Below are 10,356 nucleotides of genomic sequence, written 5' to 3' on the forward strand. Positions count from 1 at the left end.
TTCCCATGGACAGGACTCCTCTGGCTGTAGAATGTTATCAGCCAGGCCCTCATGGCCTGACCTTGGTAGGCACATTTGACTCAAAGGTGACAGGATAGGGGTTAAGATCCAAAAGGACCAGAGAATGGGTTCCTCAGTCCAGGTGGCTGCCACTGTGGTGTATTCTTATATTTGGGTTCTACCTGTAGTCCCAGAACCCAGAGAGCTAGACAGGTTGATGCCACACATGCTACCTCCTAGCTCTGCTCTTGGTGCCCTTGTGTGAAATAGGCTCTGAATACTTTGGCATTAAATAATAGAAGCAGCATTAGTAGTAATAAAGTACATCACATCACAGCAAGTGCTATTTTAAAAAATTATTTATTTTTGCTAGCGGCTGGGTCTTTGTTGCTGTGTGCACGCTTTCTCTAGTTGTGGAGAGTGGGAGGCTACTCTGTAGTTGTGGTGCATGGGCTTCTCATTGCGATGACTTCTCTTGTTGCAGAGCACAGGCTCTGAAGAGGAGGCTCAGTAGTCGTGGCTTGCAGGCTTAGTTGCCTCGCAGCACTGGTATCTTCCCAGACCAGAGTTTGAACCTCTGTCCCCTGCATTGGCAGGCGGATTCTTATCCATTGTACCACCAGGGAAGTTCAGCAAGTACTATTTTATAATTGCAAATATATGAAGTCACTTTTATTATTTCTGTTTTCCAGATGAGAAAATTGAGGGGGATTCGCTCAATCCCCAGGGGGAATTCTGGCCCTGAGGGGCCCTTCAGAATTGGGGCAAGGCTGCTGGGCCTTTACATGCCACAACTAGGCTTTGAATACAGACTGTTTGGGAAAGAGGTATAAGTCTGAGCAAAGCAGCTCTTTTGGGTCGAAGTACTTTCTGAGATGGACTGACAGCTGAGGACAGGATGGCTTGGCAGCAGCACTCCCAGCATTAGGGGAGATTGAGGTCTTCATTCCTGAAGGGGATAAGATTATCCCCTTCAGGATCTTTGTTTTTGCTACCTTCCCCAACACACACACACACACACACACACACACACACACGCCAATCCATGGCACTACCCAGTCCCTTCTAGATTTTTTAAGAGAAGAAAGAGAGTTGCTACAAAAGACTGCTTATGGCCTGAAAAGAGAGAATTAGACTGCTGAAAACATATTTGTGTTACTTGTACTGCCCAGATTTTTTTGTCTGTTTTTGGCCATGCAACACAGCTTGCAGAATCTCAGTTCCTGGACCAGTAGTGAAAGCCTGGGATCCTCACCATTAGGCAACCAGGGAACTCCTGTATTGCTGTTTTAAACTGCTTACAAGGAAGAGGACTTTTCCTTTGCTGCTTAATCTTTCAAAATTTGCCTTCCATAACTCTGACTCACCATAAATCTGAATGCTTGTTTCCAAGCTTTCCATTGGAATTCGGGGACTGCTCTCTGCTCCGAGAATATAGATAACTCCAGAGACCAGCAGACTTTCAATCAGTACCTTCTCTTCCCTTCCCTAGACTACTGCTGTCTTGGACCTCACAGGTTATGTGATGCTAAAGGAGTGGAGTTTTTCTTCCATGAGGTACCAGGTGCAGTGTCTGGCCCATATATAGGTGTTCAATAAAGATTAGATAACTAAATGGTGCATTTTAGTTGAAAACTTAAAACATTTCTTCTGATGCTAGTAACCTTTCACCATTCCCTCAGTGTTTGTGCCACAGGGTTTCCCACTGGCTACCCAAGGTTACAGGTGGCACTAGTGGTAAAGAACCCACCTGCCAATGCAGGAGATACAAGAGACATGGGTTCGATCCCTGGGTCAGGAAGATCCCCTGGAGGAGGGCATGACAACCCACTCCAGTATTCTTGCCTGGAGAATCCCATGAACAGAGGAGCCTGGTGGGCTACAGTCCATAGAGTTGCAAAGAGTCGGACGTGACTCAAGTGATTTAGCACACACTTAAGGCACAGATCCATTTTCCAGGAACTATGCTCAGACTTGGGACCAAAAGGATTAAGATTACTTCCTAGGCAGCCCTCTACCCAGGTATCCAAACACATAGGCTAGCACTTACTTTAAACACCTAAGATTTGAAACAAAAAAAGTGAGGTTCACACAGAGTTAACATTCAAAAGAGAATTCAGCAATTTGCAATTAAGTAAAAAATATGGTTGACTCACACATACACAAAGTCAGCCACTTTTCCTTAGTAAAGGTAAACTAAATTTAGCCCCAAAAGCTACCTGTTTTTCAAAGTAGATGTAAAGGTTCTTGCTGATATTGCACTTGGAAAAAATTTTATCCTTACAATATTTTTAAAATTTTTTTGTAAAAATAAAATTATTCTGGCTTAAGACTCAGAAGCTTCTATTTCAATTCACAAAATATCTCTGATATTCTTCCCCCTTCTTCTGTCTGTTTAAATAAGCAGACTCTTGGCCTTAGCTGGATCCCCTTTGCCTCCATCTGTTTTTCTGTGCATAAAAATGACCCTGTTTTCTGGCATTGATTCTTTATGCTGTCAGTAGGCTGCTTTTACTGAAAAGGTGTGTTTGTGTTCTTGGCTTCACCAATAAATTGACTTTATAACTGAATTGGCAAAGTTCTGTGGGTGGGGAAGACAGAAGTGGCATATCAGGTTGGCCAAGGAATGTGAAAATTTATGTTACAGATTAGAAAAACTTTAGAATGTACCCTGCACATTGTAAAAGCACTGCTGGTTGTAAAGCACTGAAGTTGTTCCTCGTAACTGAGAGTATGTATAAATAACATTAAAATAAAATGTGTCCAACCACATTAGGTTTATACAAAATTGTTTCATTTGGATAACATACATAAATTAGAGATCTCAATTTTCATGAAATTTTCTCATTCAAATTCCTAGGTCTAGGGGGTTCCCTGGTAGCTCAGTGGTAAAGAATCCGCCTGCCAATGCAGGGGACATGGGTTTGACCCCTGATCTGGAAAGATCCCACATGCCACGGAGCAACTAAGCCCAAGTGCCACACTACTGAGCCTGTGCTCTAGAGCTCACAGGCCACAACTAGTGACGTCTGCATGCCCTAGAGCCTGTGCTCTGCAACGAGAGATGCCACCACAGTGAGAAACCGCCCACCGCCACTAGAGTAGCACTCATTCACAACTAGAGAAAAGCCCTCACGGCAAAAATTAAAAAAAATTTTCTAACTCTAATTTACAATTTGGGGATAATCGTATTTGGATTTATGTGTCTGATGAATTAAATGTGACACGATTTTTAAAAATCTCCTTTATATTCACAACAAATACACTAGGTCGTGGCTTCTTTTTGGAAAATGCATGCAAATAATACAGAAGGAAGAATATTTAGGATCTTACTGATTGTCCAGAGTTTTTGCCTTGCTAACATTTCTGGCACCATAAAAAGTAAGGTAGCTACCAACTCTGTAAATCAGAGCTTCAGGAAGGCCTGTGAGCCCCACAGGAGCCATTTGTCTGACTTTGTCTTTTTAGTGCCTTGCACAATGCCTGGCCCAGAGCAGGTTCTCAGTAATTGCTTAATGCATAACTGAAGAGTTATGCCTTATGGCAAAAAAAAATAAACTTCGTATGACCTGATGATGTAAAGGTAAAGAACGTTAGTAGAGGATGTACATTTTCATGAAAAATGTAGGGGTGGAGAGGGAAAGGGAGGGAGGGAAACACATAGAGATTGTATGCCATTAACACCATTGATAACTCTGATGATTTTAAGCCTCAAAATTTTCTGCTGTGCACCTTAAAAAGTATTCTGCATCAATTAAAGCATTTATGTAATAAGCACCCATTTTATGCCTAATGTGTTCCAGGCACTATTCTAGGCAGTGAATAAATACAGCCATGAACAAATTCCCTACTGTTACGGAATTACACTCCAATGGCACCCACATCACCATCCTAAAAGACAAGTATTTATAACTCCATTTTTATGAGTAAAATAGTATGACTGACCTTCCTGAACTGTCCAGTGGTTTCAATGGCATGGATTTTGCATATTAGCATCCTACTCTATTTGAAGGCAGCTTTATAGACCAACCTAAATATTTAACATTGTATTACCAGGGCTGGAAGAAGCACAAGATGGAATCAAAATTACCAGGAGAAATATTAATAACTTTATGCAGATGACACCACCCTATGGCAGAAAGTGAAGAGGAACTAAAAAGCCTCTTGATGAAAGTGAAAGAGGAGAGTGAAAAAGTTGGCTTAAAGCTCAACATTCAGAAAAGAAAGATCATGGCATCTGGTCCTATCACTTGAGGGGAAATAGATGGGGAAACAGTGGAAACAGTGTCAGACTTTATTTTTCTGGGCTCCAAAATCACTGCAGATGGTTGACTGCAGCCATGAAATTAAAAGACGCTTACTCCTTGGAAGGAAAGTGATGACCAACCTAGATAGCATATTCAAAAGCAGAGACATTACTTTGCCAACAAAGGTCCGTCTAGTCAAGGCTATGGTTTTTCCAGTGGTCATGTATGGATGTGAGAATTGGACTGTGAAGAAAGCTGAGCACCGGAGAATTGATGCTTTTGAACTGTGGTGTTGGAGAAGACTCTTGAGAGTTCCCTGGACTGCAAGGAGATCCAACCAGTCCATTCTAAAGGAGATCAGTCCTGGGTGTTCTTTGGAAGGAATGATGCTAAAGCTGAAACTCCAGTACTTTGGCCACCTCATGGGAAGAGTTGACTCATTGGAAAAGACTCTGATGCTGGGAGGGATTGGGGGCAGGAGGAAAAGGGGACGACAGAGGATGAGATGGCTGGATGGCATCACTGACTCGATGGACGTGAGTTTGAGTGAACTTCAGGAGTTGGTGATGGACAGGGAGGCCTGGCGTGCTGCAATTCATGGGGTCACAAAGAGTCAGACACGACTGAGCGACTGAACTGAACTGAACCAGTAGCTAATACTCTAATTAAAGCAAGTTTTTACCACCAGGGAAAGGGTCTGATATATACACACTTATACATGTACACACACACATACATATACACACAAAAATAATCTCCTGGTGTTCATATTTTTACAGGCTTTGTACTTTAAAGAGATTACAAATATGACCTGATTTTGCAGTGGTTTTAAGTATTTCTACATATTTTAGTTAGACTTCGAATTTGATTCATAATCAAGGTAGTTTTTTTTTTTTTCCTTTGAACTTTTCCTTAGAAAAAGTATTTCTATTGGCTTATTTGAAACTTGACAAAGTTTACTGGACATATGGCAAGAGTTACCTATAAGAGCATAATATTTAGAACATTTCAAACATAAGTGAAGTATATAAATGAGGATTCAGTTCAACTTACAAAGGATAATACACATTAAAAGTTTGTTTTTAAAGAAGAAATCAATTGCAGTTCCCTTGAAAGATGCATGCTAAGTCATTTCAGTCGTGTCTGACTCTGCAACCCCATGGAACAGAGCCTGCCAGGCTCCTCCATCCACGGGATTCTCCGGGCAAGAATATTGGAGTGGGTTGCCATGCCCTCCTCCAGGGGATCTTCCTGACCCAGGGATCGAACCCATGTCTCTTAGGTTTCCTGCACTGGCCGTTGGGGTTTTTTACCACTAGCACCATCTGGGAAGCCCAATAGACTTTATTATTAGAAACCAATTAAATGTTAAGAAAACCACTTAATCCTAAATCCTTTGATGAATTTTACAAATAAGACTTCTTAAACATTTTTAAAGTGTCTAAATTTTACGCTGAATCAAACAACCGAATTTAAATAATTTTGTAGGATTCGTTAAAGTTTTAATTTTTACAAACAAAATTAAATGTATTGGACTCTATCCTCTTTGGGTTTCATCAAGCACAGAGTATGACAGTAAGAAAACTAGATCTAGGAGACTCAGGCCTGGGTTCAGGTCTCATCACTGCTTTGTGACCTTAGAGGTGTCCGTTAAGCACTTTTGAGTAGTAATCCTTCCATCTCAAAAGATCTTTCTAAAGATTGAGTAAAAATAAGTGAAACTGCTTTGGAAACTGTAAAAAGACCATCTCACGGGATGCTATTATCATTACCCTTCTGCCTTCCTGGCAAGAGCTTCCCTGGTGACTCAGATGGTAAAGAATCTGCCTGCAACGTGGGAAACCCCGGTTCAATGCCTGGGTTGGGAAGATCCCCTGGAAAAGCCCATGGCAACCCAGCATTCTTGCCTGGAGAATCCTATGGATAGAGGAACCTGATGGGTTACAGTCTACGGGATCGCAGAGTTGGACACGGTTGAGCAACTAATACTTTTTCTTTCACTTCCTGGCAGTGAAGAAGTAACATTCACCACAGATCTCTCCACCCCAAGCTGGGGGATCACATCCAATCAGGACTGAATAGTGATCACAAAGATGTGTGAGTATTCTTCCGTATCTGTAGTCAGGTGCAAAATTGGACTCCTAGCATAAGAACCACAGTTCTGTAGCTCATACTCACCATCTCCTGATTTTATGCATTAATGGCAACTCTAGTTAGCCATGTGGTTTAAGGTTTCTTTATAAGTTCAGACAGAGACTGTGATGAATTTATCTGGAATTATTTCTCTACTAATTCCTTTTGGAACACAACACTGGGGTGCTAGAATACAGCATTGTTCTTATCCTTCCCTATCTTGTTTTCTTCTGAAAGAGAAGAAAAATGGTCTTCACCTACTCAACAATTTCTATTCAAACTCTGCGCCTGTTACCATCCACTTTTTCTTTCCTGCTTACCCAGTGATCTTTCCTCCTGTTTTGCTGATTATATTTCAAAAACCCAACCCTTTCTAAAGTCATTCCTTTATCGCCACTAGCAATTGCACCATTATTTATCTACTCCCATTTTCCCCACAATAAACATTTGTGTCTTATTATGCCCATAGGAAAACACTACATATTTGGGATATGCAAGACACAGCCACTCACTTTCAACCTCACCTCTACTTTTCACTTATCTTTCCTTTAATCATTTGTCTATACCACCAAACTTGTCTACTAAGGTGTCAACTGTCCCTGTAACAGAAATCTTTGCTCTTTGAGAGTAACCTCTTCTGTAGTCATTATATTTATTTCATACTACTAAAAACAGTTTCCTAGAAATTGGAGCATTAATACTGGTTATACAGTTGATGATTTGTGTCTGCGTATATGTGTAATTATATTATGGCTTTGTTTTTAAAAACAAGACCTTACCATTTGATATAACTACTGAAATATTTATAGATAAGATATAATCTCTAGGATTTGTTTTTTTTTGGGGGGGGGAGGAACTATGAGAAGGGGAAAGGGGAATGGATAGAACCAGATTGGCAATGGGCTTTGGGCACAGTTGATAAGTGCATGGAGAGATCATTACACTCTTCAGTCTATTTTAATATTCTCCACAATAAAGAAGTTTTTCTCTTCACTTGTTATAGTTTGGGCTACTCTCATCAGACCTAATATAATATTTAGATGACCTTTACCATTTAAAAGGTGCTACAAAATCCAATACCACAACACAAAATTACTATATACTACAGTATATATATTAATAATAGCTATCATGTTTTATTTACCCTGTATTAGGCTACTAGTGGGCTTCCCTGGTAGCTTGGCCAGTAAAGAATCCGCTGGCAATGCAGGAGACCCCAGTTTGATTCCTGGGTCGGGAAAATTCCGTGGAGAAGGGATAGGCTACCCACTCCAGTATTGGGATCCCCTGGTGGCTCAGACGATAAAGAATCTGCCTGCAATGTGTGAGAGCTGGGTTTGACCCCTGGGTCAGGAAGATCCCCTGGACGGCATGGCAACCCATTCCATGGAGTTGCAGAGAGTCAGACGTGACTGAGAGACTAAGCACAGCACAGCAGGCTACTAGGTACCATTATAGTGAATTTACATAAATTATCTCATTTATTCTTCATACTAAGTTTATCAAGCAGTTACCACTAAAGGCTCAGAGAGATTAAGAAATTTGCTCAGTATCATCAGGATGCAAATAGACACCTTGAATGCTCATTATCAGTTCTAAATATTAAGGAAAAATTATTCTCACAATAACTCAAACACAATGCTCACATCCATATTGGTGTACTTCATTTCATATTATCATAAGCTATCAAGTAGACTTGGCCAAAGACACAGTTGAAATCAATCTACATTTTCCTAGTTAAGTCAATACTTGGTGGACTTATAAATTTTATTAGCATTCACAATAAAATCAAGTATAAGGCTAGCTGACTCTTCAGTTACTGTTTACAGCCACGATTGGAGGGAGGTAGCAAAGTTTAAGGCAGCAGGTTTAGCTTTAATGCAGCAGCTTCAGCTCCTTTAAAATGATCAATAAACATATACAATCACAGGTTATCTGGTGTTACAGACGTCAGTAATCTATCCCCTATATGTTAGGGCGTTGAACCCTGAACAGTTCACAAATGTACATGAAATTTAGCAATCACTTTATATATCAGTTTTGAAAAGTTTCAAACAAAAGTGGATTTTAAAGCAGCACAGTTCCTTAAAATTGCCAATATTATTTCCTATGGAACTAGTGAATTACTAAAAACACATTTTTACAAATTTTTACTAATGGCTTTACCTAAAAAATTGAATATATTTTCCTTTGGAAAATATTTAAGTCTCAGGAAGTAAAACTTAATGCCTATTTAAGGGGCAAAAAATTTTTTTCAGTTAGTACAACCTGCTGACTTTTTAAAAGAGTGAATTTCTTTGGCATGAAAGGAAAACACAGGAGACATACAAATCTTTGCAGAACAAATGAGGATACACGCTTTCTGGAACACAAATCTCACTAAGAATATGTTTACTGAAAAAAAAACAAAAACAAAAGCAAAAACAAAAAAGAAAACCTCAATCAAGGGGGGCAGAAAAGGCTGTTTTAAAGAAATTTCAAATCAATTTACTGTGTAACAAATCCAGTAACAAATGTCTTCATACAATTTAAGTCAGGTCCTTTCCTCTAGCATATGGTAAATTATTTACAAAAGCGTACATACAGAGTCTCAGGAAATTGAGGTATTAAAAAATTGAGATATAGTCATACAGCAAAGAGGTAGTCATGAAAATTAATCAACTAAAAATAGGCTTCTTAGTATTATAAAAACCTTACATTTCAACCCCTGCATTGTTTACATTTTTTAAGTAGTGTAAGGTCGATTTTGGCACTTTGGTGATCTTTATTATTCCTAAGTCTTTTTCACATGAAGATTAACACTGATTACTATCAAAAGAACATGTGCCTTGAGCTTTCTCCAGCAGTGTTAACAGTGTCATAGCAAGCCTGGCACTCCCTGGGGCCGGGTATTTCCCATCTCCACTCCTATTCTCTTGATGAATTACACTTACTAGATGTCCAGCTAGAGTCAAGGGTGACATGCCGTGAACAGAGAACACAGCAAAATGAATCTGGTTCTCTCAGAAACAAAAACACTTGCTCTTGTATCAACATAATCTAGCATTTTTAAAATGGATTAAAAATGATATACCTCCATGTTTCAGTTTGACCACTCATAAAACAAGCAATGACTAATCTCAAATAGAGGTGAAATTATCTCGAATTCACCTAAAATGAGAGGTTGTTAAGCTTAATGTTGTAAAATGTTTTAAAGCTAAAAAGATATGACAGTCTTATCAGAAACCAATTTTTGGCACTTGAATCTGTGTACCTTTGCAACCCAGACAACTACCAAATGGAAAAAACTGAAAGGGCTGCTTTTCTCAGAAGGGCTAATTCATAGCAAGAGCACTATGAAAAGGCGCTATGACAGACACTATTTTAATGAAATATTGTCAACATAAATACTGTAGCTTTACTCTTGTATAGCGTACATTGCTCAGAGGCAATTTTTAATCATGATCCTTTTATTTCATTCTTCAATAAGCTAGTCTGAAAAAATCCTTTTCAAAAACTGCTTTCCCCAGTTATTACTGTCTAAATATTACCTAAAGCTATGCTATCCAATGCAGGAGCCACTAGTCACATGTAGCTATGTAAATTTCAATTAAAAATTCAGTTATTCAATCATACTAGCCTTTCTTCAGGGGCTCAGTAGCTTCGTGACTAGTGGCTACCATAGTGGAGAGCACAAATAACATGTCTATCATAAAAAGTGCCATGGGGACAGCTCTGATCTGAAGAAAGTGCATCGTGCAATACTCATGAAATTTTCAAACTCATTTTTAAAAAGCTGTTTAAAAGTATCATATCTTTAGGCTACAGGTTATTATTGATCTCTGTTTATATGTGGGAAAGAATGATATCAACTTTCCTGTCCTTATTTAGACAATTTATGAAGTACTTAAGAGTTCCATATAGGGCCAAGTAAAATATGAACTCACATTCTATTTTCACTACATGACTGTAAAAGAACAAAGTAAAAATTTGACAT

This window comes from Bison bison, unplaced genomic scaffold, assembly GCF_000754665.1.
Source record: "Bison bison bison isolate TAMUID 2011002044 unplaced genomic scaffold, Bison_UMD1.0 scf7180017864254, whole genome shotgun sequence".
NCBI classification, from domain to species: Eukaryota; Metazoa; Chordata; class Mammalia; order Artiodactyla; family Bovidae; genus Bison; species Bison bison.